The sequence below is a fragment of the Protopterus annectens genome, chromosome 6.part0, assembly GCF_019279795.1.
Source record: "Protopterus annectens isolate FY-2018-M chromosome 6.part0, PAN1.0, whole genome shotgun sequence".
In the NCBI taxonomy this organism is placed as follows: domain Eukaryota; kingdom Metazoa; phylum Chordata; order Ceratodontiformes; family Protopteridae; genus Protopterus; species Protopterus annectens.
The window spans coordinates 289,238,504-289,259,658 of record NC_056737.1 but is presented as its reverse complement, the minus strand read 5'-3'; positions in this window follow the sequence as shown (position 1 = coordinate 289,259,658).

Here is a 21,155-nt window from a genome sequence, read left to right as displayed (position 1 = left end):
GATTGACTGATGAGCCATGTTGGGTGTGCTATATAGATTGAAGGTGGAGAAATATAAGTTAAAAATGGAGAGAACATAGAATGAATTTCCTAGAGGACTGTTTGGATCTTATATTACCATCATTGAGTATGATACAAACACGTATAGTAGTTTTAAAAGTTGTTTATAAAAACTAGACAGGACTACAGCCATTCATGATATGATTTATTAAAGCACTATTGCCCTTTGCTGGATATATTGTGTTATGTCAGTTTTTAGTAAATGATCTTTAATTACCAGATTAAATGAGCAGGGACAATGGATGTATGTGCTTGGTGGGCAAAATAAATTGTGAGATCTTTGGTTGATGCTATGGTTTAATTAGCATATGAAGATCATTTACTACTGTAAGACTACAGTCCGTGAACCATTCAGAAAGTACAGTGAATGGTTTGATAAAGCAGCTTTTATTTTATTCCTTAGGATGATGTTTTCCTAATATATGAGAATAGCTGTAATACTGTATTAAAGCGCTGTACCTAAATATGCATAAATGACATGACTACAAATGACAAGGACTGTTCTACTGATGACAGAAGGGTTAGTGAAAAGGACAGTTAGAACACTAGAGGAATTAAGGGGCAATGTAGTGCACAAAATAATGAGACACAGCTGGGGTTAAACTAATGGCAGAACTCAGTGATGAAATCTGGAGTTGTGGACTGAATTGTTGAGGTATGCCAAAAAATTCAGAAATTTTTGAATGGTTGGTTGAAAACATCTCCGCATATTCTCTTGCATACAAGCAAGATTGCTGCATGTGTTTCAGCTGGTGGGTCCCTCATGTTTGCAGCATGATTCAGATGCATGTCAGAGATGGGAACATACATTTTTATCTTGACTACATATTAATCTCAGTTAGAATGACTTCTATGAGAAGTGCTAGGTAAGAAAAAACATTATTACCAAGTTATAAGTAACTACTGAAAAAAGGAACACACAAAAAACAACTTTGAGGGCAGTGCCGGGTTACCAGAGGATTTAATAAACTTTCGTATATTTGGGGTTATGTTGCCTGTTGTATTTGATAAGATCTAGAATGTGGATCAGTATCACTGGCATTGAGGGATGAAGCCCTGATTACAACCCAGGTGACATGGGAATTTGCTGGATGCTGGCAGAAGGAAGAGACTGAGGCTTTGCCCATTCGCCTCTTTTCATGGAAGTGTTTTTTTTTTAATTTTTTTTTAAACAGGAAACATCTTTATTGACTTATCACTTATGACATAGCCAATCATGCATTTCTATAAAGAAAAACAAAACATATTGACATTTTTCATTTGCAAACATTTTATATATATATATATATATATATATATATATATATATATATATATATATATACATATTACAAACATAATCTTCTATGTAGTCATTGTCATTCCACCATCATATAATTTATTCAGTTGCTGCCTTCCCTTAAACCTCATTCTTCCTCCAAAATGTTATCCTGCATGTGTCGCTCCCTCAATTCCCATTTTATCTATGTAATTTGCTCCTGTCCTTTTCTAAAGATCCCATTTCCAGTTGTTTATCTCTGTTACTATATTCACTGCTTCTTGTAAAGTTGGTTTAGACTTTGATTTCCATTTTTTAATACTTGCTTTTCTGGCAGCCACCAAAACTAAACTCAACAAGCTCTTACTATGTCTAGACAATTCCAATTCTGAATCACAGCTCAAAAAATGTCCTAAGTTACACCAATTTGCTCAATAAGAATTTCTGACAGAGTAGTCTGCAGAGAACTTTTAAAGTCTGCAAACTTATTACACTCCCAAAAATATGTTTCTTCACAGGAATGTTTGGAGGAATGTTCAATTGGAGTCTGGTTATATTTAGTTCTGGTAGAGACAGGGAATTATGAATCAGCTGCTGGGTTTTGCAAGTGGGTGAGCTTGTGGGGTATTGTTGCCCAAGGGCCCATGGTGTTGGGGCTTTCAAAAGCTGCACTTCATTGCTGGTATAGCCCATTGAAAAATAATGTCAGCACATAAATGAAGTAGACCACAACAGGACAAGCACTACCTCCTAGAGCAGCTATGGTGGCTGTCTGACTAGCCTTTTGCAAACCAGGATCACCAGTAAGCAGGGAGCTGTTGATCCTGATCAGGAGAGTAAAACCTGGGAACAAGATTAAGTTAAGTAGTAGGTAGAGATGACCAATGTTCATAACTGTGTTAAGCTGCCAGGGGAGAAACTACAACAATGAGTCTAAATGAGTTGACTTTAAAAAGGACCCTCTAGAAGTGTTCTAAGATATCACTAAAATTGAAGTTGGATAACAAAAATAGTAGTCCAAATTATACGGGATGAGTAATTGGATTAATGTTTTTTGCAGAGCTTGACTGTTATCATTAAATTAGGGAACATGAGTACTGAACAAATCACCTACATTCTTTAGCAAAAGAGATAATAATTCCATTGGTGAATGTGGTGGGGGTGCAATATATTATGAGGAAATTTAGTTAATTCCATTCCAGAATGATTTAATTTGGCTGGTATGGATGACCAGTTAATTTTTAAAGTTACTGGAGTTATGACAGCCTTGGTTGTAGTCCTACAAAACTTCTTAAGATTTAATTTTTTTCACCTTCATTTGTCTACTGTGCAACTATGAGCAAGTTTCTTAAACAAACAATGCTCCCAGGTTTCCCTTGAAAAGGAACACTTGTGTCCATTGGGTTTATACCTCATTGTGAAATACACTACACAACTGACACAGTTGGATTAAGGATTAATGTCTTTGTCTTCCATGCACAGGGTTCAAGTTTTGAACCCAACCTCTGGCCAATGCCTGTGTGGAGTTTACCTGTTCTCCTTGTGTCTCTGTAGGATTTGTCTCACCTCCCAAAAACATATTGAGTGTTTCCATCTCATACTCACCCAAAAGTAGAGTTGTGGGCAGCCGTGCACACTCTAGATGGGGAAAGCGTTGTACAGGCTAACTGCTTTGGGCATCAGCAGTGGTGCTTAGTATCCTCTATATAGGAGAACTCTGACCACGGAGTGTGCACCATGTTAGGGCTGGCCACTCAATGGTGGTGATTTGAGAGCAGTGACTAATGTTGTCAAAAATGGGCATAGTTATTTACTGGTGATAAATGGGTTGAGGATCCAGCCTACATCAGGGACCCATGCTAATGTTGGGAGGATCAATGGGCCCCCTATTGGCCAGTGTTTGCCTATCATAAAGCCCAGGTTGAGTTACCTGAGATAGCTCTATGGAGCAAAAGATGGATGTAAAACCAATCAACCTGCCAAAACTTAACTAAGGATTGCTCCTCTCAGTATAGTCTGACTGACATGACGCAGCTTGGAAGTGGATGACATGATGCTAAGAAGGAGACTTGGCATCCTATGTATCCAGGAGACAAGATAGAAGGGCAGTTCATTAAAGCCACTTGGCTTGGGATCCAGTCTACTACTCAGCAGGAGGAGAGGCTAAAAATTGTGTGGGAATTGTGGTGAGGGAGAGGCTTCAGAAAACAGTAAGGGATGTCATCAGAATTAGTGAGAAACTCATGGCAATCACACTCCTCAGCCTATGCCTCACAGCAGGGTTATGATAGCAAGGAAAAAAATGCATTCCGGCAGCTGTTTCAGGACCTTCTAGATAAAGCAGGACAACTTGAGTTGGTGGTGATGGTGGGGGATTTAAATGCGCATATCAGACAGACAGGATATGAGGACTGCTTGAGTCCACATGGGTGGGGTAACAAGAATGAAGAAGGTGAGGCCATTCTAGACTTTTGTATGACAGATTGCTTGATGGTGGCCAACTCATGGTTCAGCAGCAGGAGAATCACAAGGTCACATACAGGAGTGGACAACATGCAGCTCAGATAGACTTCTTCCTAGTAAGGTAAGAGCATTAAGGTAGGATCGGTGATTGCAAAACCATCCCCAGTGAAACAGTCAGCCCATGGCATAAACCACTGCAAACAGAGATTAGGCTGAAAAATCTGGAAGTTGACTGGAGAGAAAGCACAAGAGTTCAAGAAAATATTCTAGGCTGTTGCTCTTCAGGAGGAAGAGGAAATGGGTGGTGTTAAAAAAGAATAGCAGCACCTCAAAACTGCATGCATGAGGACTAAAGAATAGATATGAGGATATGCGGCAGAGCCCCGTATGGAAACATCATACATAAGGAAAGCTGGTGGTGGAATGCTGAAGTCCAGGAAGTCATAAAAAAATGAGGAGGATGGGAAAAGTGGGACATAGAAAACTTAGACCAGGCTAAGAAGGAATACGATGTTGGCTAATAAAAAGGTTAAGAGAGCAGTTACAGTAACACAGAGCAAGGCATCAGATGCACTGTACCAGGTTCTGGAACGTTACTTGGTATATGATACAAAAAAACTACCAAGTTGCAAGTGAAAGACAGAAAGATAAAGAAGATAGTCATCAGGCACTCTTCATAAGGGACGCCAGCAACAATCTGTTCACCAGTCCACAGGACATCAAATGTAGATGGAAGGAGTACCCCACAGATGCTATACTGCCCAGATACAGTCTACAGTGAAAGAGAAGGAGGACCGCACTCACAAAGGAAAATTAAGTCAGTGAAAGCAGCAGACTCAGATGAGGCACAACAGATGTGATCAAGATGCTGGGTGAGGTAGGGGAGAAATGGCTCCTGAGGGTACTCACAGTAGTCTGGAATGAAAAGCATATCCCAGATGACTGTAGAATAAGCATTCTAGTGCAAGTGTTAAGAATAAATGGGACATTCACAACTATGGGCAATATAGGGGTATCAAACTCCTGTCAATCTGCTTGAAAGTTCTGGAGATGGTGATTGATAAATGATACACACAGTAGTAGAAAGGAAGATGGCAGATGCGCAGCTCAGATTCAGCTCAGGATGCAACACAACTGACATGTTCTTTACAGATAGACAGATAGTTGAGAAAAAACATCCAAACGGACACTCCTAGGCTTGGAGAAAGTATGTGACATGGTTGCAAGAAAGCTGATTTTAGCAGTACATGGTGGTTCAAAGACCCATAAACATTGATAGATTTAGTGCAGGCTATGTACAAGGACCCAATAAGTCACTACAAATAGTATTTGGACTCACAGAGCGGTTTCTAGTGGGCATGGGAGTGCATAATGGTTTAGCCCTGAGCACAATACTGTTAATACTGTTGGACTACATTAACAAACAGATCAGAGGGGATGGATCAACAAAATTGCTGTATGCCGATGAGGTGGCATTATGGGCCGACTCTGATCAAGAACTTCAGCAAAGGCTAACGGAATGGAATGCAAAACTGAAGGCACACTGAGTACAGATAAGACCATTGTAGTGGCAGCAAGTGGGGATATCAAAAGAACCTGGGAACTGAAAAAGAACGGAAAATAGTGGAACAAGTTAACAGTTTCAAGTAACTGGGAGGGGTAGTTGAGGAGAAGGGAAGTTTGAATGATGATGTTAAGGCTAGAATCAGAGGAGCTGCAGCCAACTGGCACAGAGTGTCAAGTTTAGTGTATGACAGAAGAATGGCAAAGAAGCTGAAAAGAAGATGTACAAAACAATGGTTTGACCAGCACTTCCGTATGTTAATGAAACCTGGGCAGTGAAGTCAGAGCAGTTGAGGAAGCTTGAGGTAATGAAGATGAAGTGCCAGAAATGGGTGGTAGGATGCACACTGTGGGACACATGTCGAAATGAGGATGTCCGAGCAGAAGCTCAAGCAGTGCCGATTGCAGAGAAGGGCAAACATGATAGATTATGGTGGTTTGGGCACATGGGCAGGAAAGCAGAAGACAGTCTGGTGAAGATGATTTGGGACAGACAGAAAGAAAATAAGAGAGAAATTATAGCATCCAGCAAACAGTTGGGTAGACTGTGTGAGAGAACACCTACAACAGTTAGGCATAACTGTTGAAGGAGGTAGGAGAGTGGCATTTAATTGAGCGTGATGGTGATAGTTGACACGGCAGGAGGGTTGACGATTATTTTTCCAGCATTCAGTAGTCTGTCCATAACTTTTAGCTGGGCTTATCGTCTACTCATGAGCTAGGAACATTTGACAGTTCTAACCTTCCTCATTCTCAATAGAAGAGCATTTTTCCTGAATAGCACAGACTTTACTCAAAAAGACCAGCAAGGTATCATTTTACCACAGGAGTTGATCCCAGTTAACTCAGTTATTTAGACAAGATGAGACACTAGAGGAAGAATTTGACCTTCCAGTAATGGCATTTGGTACAAATCCTGGGTTTCATAAATGATTAATCTGAGATAACTGACAAAATTTCACAGACATAATGGATAAGGTACATATTTAAATACATCAGAAGTATATATTGACTGTTGAATTAAGAAGGGAACATTTTCTGACTGAGGATTGACTGGGTCTTTTAAGTTTCACTAAGGTAAGGTAATGCAAGCTGTTACATTACGTGAGCTCTACCCAGGCGGGCCAACATCAGTTGAGTTTAAGGTTCTCCAGTAGAAAAATTTTATTTTTTGAAATACTCCTGGCAGGCTTAAACAAGTTCTTTGTTAAAAGAAGTTTAAGAAGAAGGAAGGGAAGAATGGAGGAGAAATATAAGAAATACCAAGATTGAATTCAATAGTGCCATCCAGTGTTAACTGACACACTAATCAAATAAATAACCACTTTGGAACTGTAAAGAAGGATAAATCCAGTGAAGCTTTATAAACACCAATACTGTCTATTAAACACAAGTCATGCTACATAAATTAAGACAAATAAACGCATTAACTGAATTCACCGGGTTTTCGTCTTATACAAGAAGGACTTCATCAGATGCTTAACAAAACCAAATGTCACACCTAAATAACCTTTCCATTAAGCTACATCCAATCACAGTGTTACGTCAATAAATTTCTTAGCAACCCAATGCGTATTCTCTTATAATAAAATAATATAAATACGAAAAAAGCACACTGTGAAACAAACCATGCTACTTCAAAAACATTGCCATTTTCCTTTAGTAAAGGCCTTTAATTTTAAAAACTATTATAAAAACCTAATAAAACTTTTTTTAAATAATGTATTGTATAATGTACACAACATTTATATGTTATTAACAAAGAGGCAATATATATTAAGCATAGGAAGAGGAAAATAAAAGGAAAAACATATTCCAATTGTAATACAAAAGGCATAGTATATTTAGCCCTATGTGATATTTGTGAAGCGTTTTACATAGAAAAGACAGAAAGAATGTTAAAGAAAAGAATATATGAACATTATTATGACATCTCTACAAAAAATGAGAATGATGCTCTATATAAGCATACCAAAGAATGTAGAGAGGCAACATTTTTATTCTTTGTACTTGAAGAAGTTCTAAAAGATGCCAGGGGAGGGCCTTGCAAAACCAGTATAGAATATAAAGAATTATTATGGCAAGTAACATTCGAGGCTAATGTATACCCTGGCCTGAATGATAATATTTTATTAGTACCATTACTTAAAATGAGAGCAGCTAAATTATAGCATTGGTATATTTATTTAATAATCCTTTGCTTAGCTAAATTCCTTTGGACAAGAAATGCTTTTGGTTCTCTGTATTTGATATATTATGGTTCTGGAAGGAATTTTAAACAATTTTAAATAATTTTATGAAGGATTGTATAGCAGGTGGGTTTAATGATGCACCACTAGAGGGCGTCTGAACATTTTAAATAAACAATAGGCTCCTAACAGTGTAACCCAGATGACAGAAAATACATTATTTAAAAAAAAGTTTTATTAGGTTTTTATATTTTTTTAAATTAAAGGCCTTTATTAATGGAAAATGGCAGAGTTTTTGTAGTAGCATGGTTTGTTTCACAGTGTGCTTTTTTCATATTTATGTTATTTTATTATAATTGAATATGCATTGTGTTGCTAAGAAATGTATTGATGTAACACTGTGATTGGATGTAAATTAATGGAAAAGTTATTTAGGTATGACATTTGGTTTTGTTAAGCATCTGATAAAGTCTTTCTTGTGTAAGATGAAAACACGGTGAATTCAGTTAATGCGTTTATGTGTGTTGATTTATGTAGCGTGGCTTGTCATTAATAAATGGCATTAGTGTTTAAAAAGCTTCATTGGCTTTATCTTTCTTTACAGTCCCCAAGTAGATATTTGTTTGGTTTGAGTTTGAGTTTGGGCATTTTCCTCCATTTATTTTGTGTGGCATACTGATCAGTTGTGAGGTTGTTAATTAAGGAATGTGCTTTCTTTTTCAATTCACTTGAATCTGTATTTCTGATAAGAAAATTGTCTCCCTGTAACACTTTATCTAGATCTGTTATCCCCAAATAACTGATATTTTGTTGTCAATAAAACTATAGGGCAAAACATCACCCCTCTGATAGGTTTTTGCAAAGACTAAAACATTCATGGGCTTCTTACAGCAGCCAGTCTTCAAGAAAACTGAGATTATTAGAAGACAAGGTTGGGAAGGCCTTAGAGAGTCAAAACTGAGGAAAATAACCGGGCTGGCTCAGATGGTATATTAATGGAAGTATAGAAACTGCAAAAGGAAAAAGTATTTCAGGTTTGGGCAATAGTTTTCAAATACAGTAGAGGGGGTCCTCAATGGAAGGAAATATCCAAAGTGCTCAGGGTCATATAGTTTGTATAAAACATAAAGGTCCCTTCTGGCTTGCAGGCTACATCCTTTGCTGCCAGTTGGTATGGACCTTTTGACAGCATCATGAGGAAGTGCATGATTGTTCATGATGCATTTCTGAAGAAAAGAGAAAGTAACAATGCTATCTTTGGTTGCTGGAAAAGCATTTGATAGCGTGACCTGGGGATATTTATAGCTTGTATTAGAGTGAGTGGTTCGTGCTCTCCCCTTTATAATAATGTTGAAGGAATTTTATGGATATGCTTCTTCCAGGTTAAAGGTTATAGGAGGTCTATTGGACCCTTTGATGCTATCTTGGAGAGTGAGACAGGGGTACCCTTTGTCAGTGCTCCTGTTTGTGGTGCACTTGGAGCCACTGGCAGCATGGATTCAACAATTTACTTTTAAAGGATATAAATATGATGAGGGAGAGGGTGAAAATAAAGGTGGTGTTATATGCAGATGATTTTATAATAACTTTAGCAAAACCTGAGTTGGATATACCCTCATTGATGGAGATATTACAGAAGTTTGGTGAATTCTCAGGTTATAAAATAAATGAAGATAGAACAAAGGTTGTTGATATCAATATATAAAAGGCACCCTGGGTGGTGGGGGGAGGACCCATTAAAATATATAGGCGTTATGGCTAACAAGCACTTATGAGCATTCAGTGTGACAAAAACATGCTGGGTAATTATGGAAAGAATAAATGGTAACATAAAATATGGAATTATGTAAACTTGCATAAAGATCAGCAAGTACAAGTGCTGCCCTACATGTGGTGCCTTGTATACTTTATCTGGGCCAGTCTTATTGGCATCCTGCAGATAAGAAGACAGTGTGCAAGTTATGCCACTGTCCGAGGGATTTAGTTTGGCAAGGAGAGAAACCTAGAGTTTGATGGGAGAGAGTAATTTGAAGATGGGAGAACAGAGTGCACCAAATACAGAACAATATTTTCATACAATATAGTTGGCATTCCTGGCAAGCATGCCAGAGAGTCCCAAGAACTTCATGTGGATTAAAATGCCATGGGGAAAAAGAAATCAGATGTTAGGGATGATAGATCTGTTGGAAGCTTTTTGTGGAAAGGAAGCAAAGATATTAGATACCTGTATTAGATACATTGATTAAGGAAATACGTTGCATTTTTTTAACTAAAGCCCTGTAAAAGGTGGAGAAGGAAAATTACTACCCAAAGGGGGAACTTGGTTAAGCAAAGAAGTATAACTCCAGGATATAATTGGAAAACACTAAATACATCAGTGAGATATTGGTACCAGTTGCTAATAGGCAATGGAATAATGAATTGGAAAATATTGAGAGGAGGGTATCAGATAAAAGAGGGGGGTTTCTAGAATAATCTGCCATAAGGAGACAATTAGAGATGTTATATTGGGTAATATAGAAAATAATGCTCGCTTAACCTGATTAAATGGTGAGCAGATTTTCATAGTATTTACAGGAAATGGATATTCTTTCAAAATTATATAAGATATTAACAGAAGAAAGAAAGGAGGTTCAGAATGTATTTAGGAAGGAATGGTGCAGGATGATAAATATGGACTTATCTGCTAAACAATGAGAGACAATATATAAAATGCCAGGGAAGGCTCTAAGAGCAAAAAAAAAAGTTTAGAACCTTTGCATTAATGCCTGCACAAATATTGTATATACTGGCAAAAATTACATAAGATATTTCAAACCTGTTGAAGATGTGATATGATGGAGACTGGGGACTAGAAACTTATTTTCTCAGTGTGCCCTGCACTAAGACATTTTCAAGGAGAGATGTAAGAGCTGGTCTGGAAAGTGTGTGGGAAGAAGAAGAAAACAAATGAATACCCTTGGGTGTGGAAAATGAGGGAGGGGGAAATATAAAATAGCCTATCTGGATAATAGGTTCATAGATTAGTACTAAGCTAACTGCCCTTGCAAGACATTTTAAACTTAGCCAATTATCCCTTGTAAGACTCAAACCCTGCACCTTGTGTTTGTAAGGCAAACACCTTAACCATTAGGCCACCCTCCCAACCCATGTTTCTATTATGTAGATAAGATAATAACTGGGAGATGAAAAAATAATGAATGGCCAACAAGGAAAAAGCTTATGGAATTAATAAAGCATAGTGGGAAAGCAGAAGAAGAGGTATTGGGTTGAAAAGCTATACCCAAGGAAATAGATGGTTCCTATAGACAGTGAACAGGGCAGGCCACTGAGTCAGGAGATATAAGGTGATGATAGATAGGTATCAATGTCTGCAGTTGGTGGTTAGAATTTGTAAATTTGTAAATAGTCTAAACAGTTATTGTTAAGGCTAAGTTAAAGAGAACAGTGAAGAGCAGTCATAAATAATTGTGCCATGTACTGTGGTAGCAGCTGATATTATCATCAGTATCACCAACCCTCCCCCCCCATTTTTACATGAGGTCAGGGTATCACATCAGCATTAGTCAATGTGGCCACATCACCTAGTAACACCTTACTTGTGCTATATTTAATAAACAAAGGGGAAATTATTAAGTTTCCCTTTTTGGGGGTGTTACAAGTAACAGTTTATCTTCTGAAGCATAACTGTGCAAGGTAGTATAAATGTTTTTGGTTTGTTATGATATGCATTTTTGTTGTCATTACTTTGTTTGGTTGTAATACACAGACAAAATATTTTGTGATCAATAAGAAAAGTATATAGTGATGGGGAGGATTACTGTGTCATAGCTTTTGTAGGCAAGTACAGGGCATTTCTTAAATATTATACAACTTCAACTTATATAAATTGTCCAACAGGGCAAATTCAATATTATAAAATATGGGTGATGTCTATGCTTGCTGTATTTGCTTTATTAGTATATTATGCATTATCACACTTTGTTACAAAATATTTACTCAGCAGTTATTGATTATCAGCTAGTATTATATTTTTTTTCATGTTAACTGACTGCAATATGCAAAATGAAAGGCATTTTATGTCAAATCATTCTTCAGCAATGAAACTGACTTTGATATGGTATAAATACTGACATATATCTTCACCTCCATAACATATATATATATATATATATATATATATATATATATATATATATATATATATATATATACTAATTCCATGGTTAAACAACTGTGAAGCAAAGAAAATATAAAGAATCATGTTATAGTTGAGGTGCTACACATTGAGTATAATGCAATTAAATAACTGTACCACTGATTATTTTAACACACACAAACGTGTTTGACCAAAGCGACTCACAACAAAATGAAACTCATATATGAAGAGGACAGCAGAAAATGCGTGCAGTTGCAGGCCTGGCGAGCAGTTATGAATGAAGTTATAAGTGACATTTATGAAGGAATCCCTAGAAAAAGGATAATAGCATTCTTGGAGGGCAACAATCTCCAGTACAACAGCAAGCATATATTGATGGCCTGAAGAAGATCTCAAGTGCAATGTGATGACATTTTATGGCAGGTAGCAGGACAACTGATCTAGGGAGTAATGGAAGATGTGTTTGAACCTAGACTTTGCTAGGATCTTTGATTCATTCCAACCCTGTAAATTGCTAGAAAAATTGAATATTTGGAGGCAAAACTGAGCATGAGGAACTGGACTAGTGAACTGTGAATGTAAGACATATAGGCTTGTAGTGAATGGGTCAAAACTAGGAAAAAAATATATGACTAGTGGAGTCACAGGGAATGGCCTCAAATGCAATATTTCTCAGTGTGTTCATTTTAGATATATGTGAAGGAAAAGGCAAACAAGAGTGGCCTCTTTTTTGAGTATAGATGCAGCATTATAGGGGGAAAGGAGTATGAAAAGGTAAGTTTGTAGAAAAGCTAAGTCAGAAGAAAGTTGGAACTTGAGAGTCACTGCAGACTTATTTCATTTATTTATTTATTTATTTAATTTGCTAATCAGGTCAATCCCATTAGGCTAGTGACCTCTCTTCAGGGGAGACCTGAAGCAGTATTTATATAATACTAGGGGATATTTGGCCAGGGCATTGGAGAACTCAACTTCAGAGTCTGAAGAAGTCCAGTGTGGATGAAAGCACTTACTGTTTGATGTGAATTTTTTGTCATTAAATTCTTCAACATTTTTTGGGGGGCTTTTCTCTGGTGTTTTGTTATAGTTATGAATGTACTAGTAAGAGAAGTAAATGTGAATAAGAATTCCAATTATGTTGACTTATGCTGATGATACTATAGCAACTGCAAAAAATAAACTTTGGATGAAAGAAATATTATGCTACTTATATGAATGTCTAAAATAAAGTAAAAAGCAAAGGATCGGGTGACAAAGTAAAGAAAGAAGGGATATGTTTTTCAATGAATAAGGGTTCTCTGCTAGGTATAAGATTTGGAGGTAAAAATGTAAGTAGAGAACAATAGAAAAGATTAGTAGAAAAAAACTAAGGTAGATTTGTTTTTGGAAAACATACAACTTATCTTTAGAAAGGCTCTTTTAATTAACTTGGTTTTAATGGGAAAGATAGCATATTTGGCAAGTGTGTGTATATATATATATATATATATATATATATATATATATATATATATATATATATATATATTATATATAATGCCAATAGTGTATGAAAAAGAGATGTTACAAGTTATTTTTTCATTTATATGGGCATCAAGATTGAATCTGGAAAAAAGTGGAGTTTTGTATATGAACAAGGAAGATGGAGGAGTAGTATTAATAAATCAGACTGAATATGCTGCTTTGTTGACATTCTATAAAGTGTTAAATTGGTTTAATGAAAAAAAAATGAGACATTAGCGGTAACATTATTTAAATATAAATATGAAAGATTTGGGGAAATATTAAAAAGATTTAAAAGAGGGAAAAAAGTATAAATGAAGAAATGAAATATCATGAAAAATATTTTTATGGAAAATAAAAATTGAGAAAGTTGAAAAAGAGAAAAATGTAGTATACAAATATAATGACACAATATTATTATGTCAACTCATGGTCAGATTTAATGAAATAAAAAAAATTAAAGCTATAAAAGTGAGAAACACATGATGTAATAAGGAATGCAAGAATTTTTTATGGAGGCTGGTGATTAATAAATTACCAGGAAAAGGAAACGCCATATAAAAAGAAAAGTGAAAGAATAGGTATATATTATAGAAAAGAAGAAACTACAGAGCGTGTTTCTTTAGTAGTGAAATTTGTGTGAAAAGTTATGTGAAGAGAATTTTTTTAAGATATAAAGCAGGTGTATAAGATAAACATGGTTGTGGCTGAGTATTGATATTACAGGAATGAAAATAATATGTTAAAAAAGATAAGAAAATATGTTATGTTATGTAAACTATTTCGAATTAAAGGATAAATGAAATTATGTTTAATGGAAAATGGATACTGGCAACAATAATATAAAAATGTGATAGGGGTTGTGGAAGAAGGAGTCGGGTCTGGCAAGGAAGATTGAAAAAGAAGTTGAAATAGGAAAAAATAAGACTTGTGAACATTTGATATTGAGGAAGGAAGTGCAAAATTATATATAATCCATAAATTGTAAATATCTAGCTATCTAAAAAAGTATAAATAAGATTGTATATTATGCTGTGAAAGTATTTTAAATAAAGGACCCCTACTCTTTTTATATGCAGAGTATGATCTTTTACATCTAACAGAGCTTGACCACAACAACCCTGATGAGAACAATCAGTAGGGGAATTTAGAACTGATGACATTAGAACAGTAAAATGATATAGAGTGTTGATGTCACCTGATAGGGTGGGTGAGCTACTTCAGTAGGAAATAGAAGCAGAAAGTAATTGCGCTTTCACTACTGGACCCTTTTCAAACCACACCTTGACTGCCACCAGTGGTGCTGGCTATATAGGTTCATAGGTTCATAGGTAGGTACTAGGCTATCAGCCCAGGGGCCTATACAAGCCCAGCCAAAAAGGTACCCTGGCTTTTGCCACCCAAGAAAATTATTTTCTTGTGCCACTGAGGATGTATAGGATATATAGGATAATAAACATCAAACTACTGAAAAGAGTCCAAAGGAGAACCTTCAGAATGGTATGAGAGGTGGAGAACAGAGGTGAAAGGTGGTGAAAGTCTTCTCACTTGATACGAAAATGGACAACAAATATTATTTGATTGCACAAAATTATGTCAGGGAGTAGAGAAGTGGTCATCATGGAGGTGACGAACAGAGAATGGAGAAGGGGAGGAGGGAGGAGATTGTAGGAGATTGTAGGCAATGGGTAGTTCTTTGATCTGTGAAATTATGTCAGCACACAATGTTAACGATCCTTAGAATGGACTAGCAGAATTTGAGCTTGATAGAGAATTCATTAAAGCATTTAGAAGCACAGGAAAAGGGACGAAAGGGCAGTGGGAAGTAAATTAGTGGTGGAGTGAAACTGGACTACAACTGCACTTAATAAAACAGGCATAATAGGTTTATTCTGCTGTCAAGGTTAGTGTAACTGCTCATAATATATCTTATGTATGAAGAAGTACTTACATAATCAGCAATGAGGGGTTGTCAGCATTACAGCAGAAGTACTACTCATTAACCAAAGTTTTAACCTCCTCATTCTCATTGTACATTAAAATGTGTCCTGCCCTGTCTGTCTTCATGTACCAGGCAACTAATTATTTTATAGCCTGTAAAAGCCATTAAATACTGTGACCTGTAGTACTTTTTCATACTCATCAAATAGAAGCATGATATTCTTTTTAACTCTTAAAGCTGTCAGTAACAGAGATGCAGTTATCTAAAGGCAGTTTAGGTATGTGCTATACTCAGTGAGGGCATTCCTTTGGATTTGGGTAGCCGAAAACCTCAGACCAGGGTACACATCTTCCGCAACAAAACTATGGCCATAAGTAGATAATTGCTTAAAACATGAGATACTTTGTTGTTTTAGACATGACCAGGCTGGTTGGGGGTCCACTTAGACCAGAACACCTCATTATTGATACTGCACTTCCTACCAGATAAACATAGAACGAACATTTGACATTCTAGTCTGACACCTCCTAATTGTAAGTTGTCAGCCTTGATACCCTTGTATCAGAAAATGTTATAGTTCATCATCTGTCATCATAGGAGCAGTGGTATTCTAGTCTATACACTGCTAATGATAAAAATTCCAAAGTTAAAATTTCCATGGAATTTAACACAACCAGTGCATTTTCAATGATAACGATGGCTTATAACATGGAGTTCTCAACTAATAAACACTTTTAGAGGGCTTCTGAATTGGTTATTACTCCTGCCAGGAGGAATAACAATGCCCCCACCAGCAGAAATGTATTGCAGATGTTTAAAACTAAGAGTACTATAACATTTTCTTGTGGAAGATGATGAATGGGATGTCTGTATGCATCTCCTCTGAATCTGGGTCATAGATAAACAGAGTTCTCACAAAATCCCACATATATGGTTAACAAATAAATAAATAAAATACATAAGAAACATTCTTCTCAAGGCTAAGAGCTTGAGGTGTGAATGTCTTCTCAGAATATGAACATCCTTTACATCTCAGAGGTGTTTCTATAGCTTGACTTGATGATATCATAGAGCCTGTTGAGAACTGTAACTTTCAAATGAAGAATAACATTAGTATAATGCAATCCTGGATGGATGGGGGAGGCTCCTACTTGTCCTCATAATTTTGATCCCTCCTACTCTACTGCAGACTGAAGTCAATCACTGTGGAGTGACCTGTACAGAAATCTGGTTGACATTAGACGTGCCTGAAATGTGAGTATGGGACTTTCAGTGTAGTATCAGAAATTATCTTTTTTATAGGATATTAATCCTGACGAGCAGAGCAGGAGTTGCAGTTACTGTGGAACTTTGACATGAACTAGGATAACAGCCTTAATACAAATAAGGCCCATTCTGTTTTGTTAGTTCTCCTAATAATGCTCAACACCTTCATGGTCCTCAGAGAATGGACCTCTGTGTTTTGAAATCATTTGGGTTCTAACACCTAGGTTCATTGGGGTGATGAAAACAAATTTACTCTTTGATGCTTTTAATGACCAGTCACCTATGACCTATACATTATTATGTAAGACTGTAATGGCAGCCTGGTGCATACTAAATACTGGGGCTTGTCAGGCTGAAACAAGAGACCCTACCCAATTATCTAGCTGGATTAGCCTGGTATCAAATTACTGTTCAGAAGATATTGAGACTGTTATTACACTCATCTGTGAAATACTAGCAAAGTGATTCATTTTGCCATATTAGAAAGAAGTATCAGTGAGCATCTAACATGAACTGCATAAGTAGAAATGTTTGTCCCTTTATTTTGGTTAAGCTTTGAATTAGTTTCTGTCACCTGATTATTTGAAGCTCTTTGCTGGTAATGGAATCCAAGAGGCTTAGTAATTTAATTTCTGCAACAGCTATAATATTAGGTTAGACCTATTTTTTCTGGGTAATGGTCAACCGTCTGTGGGTAGTAGTCTAAGCACACAGTAGCAAACTTCTTGCTACAACAGATGAAACAGCCACCACTAATCCCTGTGCAGTTACTCAGATTGTTCAATGTTCTGTCACACTGATATCCTTTTCAATCTCCATGTCCAACCATAATATTCTGGCTCTGTTGTATGAGAACAAATGTATTGTTATATTACTCCCTACTTCGTTTCAGGGCAATAACAGTAAAAGTGACAATACAATACATGATAAAGTTTCCAATATTAGGCAGCTTGCTACTGGACAATTTTTTCTTTAGCTTCTGGCATCTGTGTACTCTATCCGTTGAAACCATTATTATCAATATATCCCTAAAAATCTCAGATTTCACTATCTGCCATCTGACAGGTAGCTAGATAGGTGTTAATATTTAGAACAATCTCTCAGTCCCAGGAAATACCATTCTCTCTTTGCTATGATTTGCTTCTTCTATTAGATTCTTAAAAACAAAACAAAACAAACAAAAAAGTTAATATGTGTTTCTCTGTCAAATCCCCTATTGAGGATCCCATTTTTCATTGATAAATATTACTCACAGTCATTGTCAGTTTAGACTACAGCTGAAACAGTGCTTTCTGGAAACCTGATTTATCACTGCCCCACCCAAGCATAGTTAAAAATTATTTGGTAAGGATTTAATTTGCCAGCAGGTGTGTAGCCAGTGAATTTAATTATGTACTCATGTGCTCTTATTGCTGCAAACCAACCCATCTGGCAGTTTATCAGTTCATCTGACAAAAACTGACATGTTACCTCTAGCCAAGGACATTGGCAGGTCTACTTTATGTACACTATAGTGGACATACAGACAGCCAGGGGTTGGCAAACACAGTAAAAAATCTCAGCTTTGTCTTGTTGATCCTTCCATCTTCACGTAGAAGTGTCAGCCTGTGTAGCTGCTTTAACAATCTGAAGTTCTAAATTGCTAATGAGGCAGCAGCCTGCAATCTAGATAGGTAATTAACACTTATTATATTAAAAAAATGCTGAAACAGGTAGTAAACCCTTAACACACTTAAATACATAATCAAGGCATTTTGCTTGGGGCTGGGGGAATGTGAAAATATTACCAGTGACCTTTGTTTTTGAGTAATGGTGAGGGCAGCTGGTAAAAAAGGCTATGGATCTGTGTAGCTACAATGTGGACACAGACACTCTATGTAGTGGGGGCAGGGCAAGACTTAGAAGTCTTGAACAGTGTAGTCTTTATTGGTTGCTACTGGGCTACTGGTTTATTTTGACTTTCCCTAAGCTTATAGATCAGTTCTTTTGCTTTATTTAGGTTACTGACCAGTACTGCAATGGAATTGCTTTGCTGGTTAGTTTTATTTTGATTATGGCTTTTCAAAGGTTCATAGGTTCATGAGTAGGTACTAGGCTATTTTCCTATAAGCCTAACCAAACGATATCCTAGCTTTCGCCAGCCAAGAAAATTATTTTCCTGTGCCCCTGTCGAGCAGAGTCACAGAAGTGATCCCCAGGGTGAAGTTCCTATCTCCCATCCAATCATCAAGATTTTTCTTGAAGAGTGCTAATGAGGAGCTTTGTTTGATATAGATAGGTAGTTTGTTCCAAAGCATGGGAAGTCTCTGGGACAGGAATCTATCCCTCCAACATATTCGGTTTATTGTGGTGACAAGGTTTATGTCCCTAGAGCGTGTAGCTCGGAGGAATTGGGATTTCTTTAAGTGGAGCATGTCAAACAGCTGTGGGTTTGACATAGCTTTGTATGTTAGGCAGAGATCACCTCTGAGTAGGTGATATGCAATTGAGTAAAGCTGGAGTTTTTTGAGACAGTCTGTGTAGGGCATCTGTTTGAGGACAGTAATCCTCTTTGTGAGGTATTTCTGCAGCCTTTACAGTTGTTGTAGATGTCTTGTGAGGTACATACCAAAAGGGGCATTGTACTCTATAATGGGTCTAATGATTGATGAGTAGAGGGGAACAATGACCTATTTTTTCCTGGATGAGAAACCTTTTGTGATGAGGTGTGCCACGTAGAAGGATTTCCTGTCTACTGAGGCAATGTGATTATCAAAGGAGAGACTGCTGTCCTCCTGTGTCCCAAGGGCTCTTATCACACTTTTGGTGTTAAGTAGACTACCGCCTATGTGGTAGTTCATGGGTACAGAGTTTTTACCTAAAGGGATGACAATGCATTTTTTGGCATTGAGCTTGAGGCCAAGGCTTTGACACCATGCATCTGTCTCAGTGAGGCCCTTTTGTAGGATGTCCACATCGTTAGGAGTTTTGATTATGGCTCCTAGTTTGCAGTCATCTGCAAACTTTGTTAGCCAAAGACCTTCTGTGTTAGCCTGTACTTCAGAGAAATAGATACCAAACAGGAGAGGACCCAGGACTGAACCCTGTGGTACTCCACTTGTCACTGGTCTGAAGTTGGATTTAGAGTCTGCTACATTCACTGAGTGGGTTCTGTCAGTGAGCCAGTTGGCAACCCATCTTGTGACATAGGGATTTATACCTAGTTTAGTGAGTGTATCTATAATTCCAGAGTGGGGGATGGTGTCAAAATCCTTGGCGAGATCTAGATCAGCTGTGTGTACCACCTTACCCTCATCTATGGCTTTGGTGACCGCTTCGAAGAAGTCTATCAGGTTTAGGAGACATGATCTGCCTTTTACAAACCCGAACTGGGTAGGGTCCAGAGTTTGGAGATTACCAATGTCATTGTTTATAAGTTCCATGATGATACATTCCATAGCCTTGCAGACCAGGCTCGTCAGGCTAATAGGGCAGTAGTTCACGGGGTCCATGGTGGCTCCCCCTTTGTGGAGTGGGATAACTGTTGCTGTGCTCCATTGAGTGGGCACAAAGCCTGAGGTGAGGCTATTATTGAACATGGTACTTAGTTGGGGTGCCAGTTCGTTCTGTAGTTCATGTAGAACGCAGCCTGGGATGTTGTCAGGTCCCATGGATGCTGTGTTCTTGGTTTTGGAGGGTGTGTTTTTTACCTGTGTAGCCATGATTACAAGAACTTTGCATTCTTCCGGTATAGAGATGGGCCCTTTAGGGGGTGAGAGAGGGATAAAGTTAGCACTGAACTTATCTGCCAGGATGTTGGCAATATCAGTTGGCTCTGCATATTTAGTGTCATTTTGCTGTAACTCAGAGAAGATCTGAGTGTTGCCATTGAAATTCTTGACATAGCTAGAGAATGCTTTGTGGCTGTCTTTAGAATCAGTGGCAATTTTGTTTTCATAACTAGCTTTGGGGGATTTTATGAGGGATCTCAGCTTCTTACTGAGACTGACAAGGGAGTTCCTCCAATCATGGGATTTTACTATTTTTTGCAACAGTTTCTTTCTTCTGTTGTAGAGTTTGTTTATGGCAGGGGACCACCAGATTGGCTTCCTTTTTTTGGAGGATAGCATCTTGGTTCTGTTAGGGATTGCACAATCCATGCACTCATGTAAGTGCTTATAAAGTGCATTTGTATAGGATTCAGCAGTCGTACCTCTATTGTCCGTCAATTTTTTAATTTATTTTTGTTGAGCTGCCGGTCTTCCTTATCTGTGGGCTCCACTGGCACCTTAAGATCTGTTTTGCTGCCTTGTGAGTTTGAATTTGCTACTTGCTCATCTTAGTGCTGCAGCAAAAGCCTGAATTATTTTATTTTTAATTTCCTGTGGAGCAATGAAGAAGTGAAGAATAAGTAAGTAAATTAACCAGTCACTGCATACGTCTCACAGAGAAGTGAACAACGTGTGATCTTTCCTTCTAGCTTTGCATTATATAAATAATTTCTGAGCATTTTTTGTTACCCCCTAGTTGGTTAATTTGTGAGAATTACTTTTACATGGTACTGGCATTTCCAATATGTACTGTCTGTTTTATTTGTGAACATTTCTGGTGGATACTTATTCTTTAATTGGTGCATATAATGCATTATTTTTGAACATTTCTATCTACTTGTTTTCATAAGTTCTGTTTCATTTGTGAGTTTTTATGGTTACTCTATTTCTCCTAACTGGTGCATACAACCTATGTCTTACATTGGTTTGGATAGTAAGGAAAA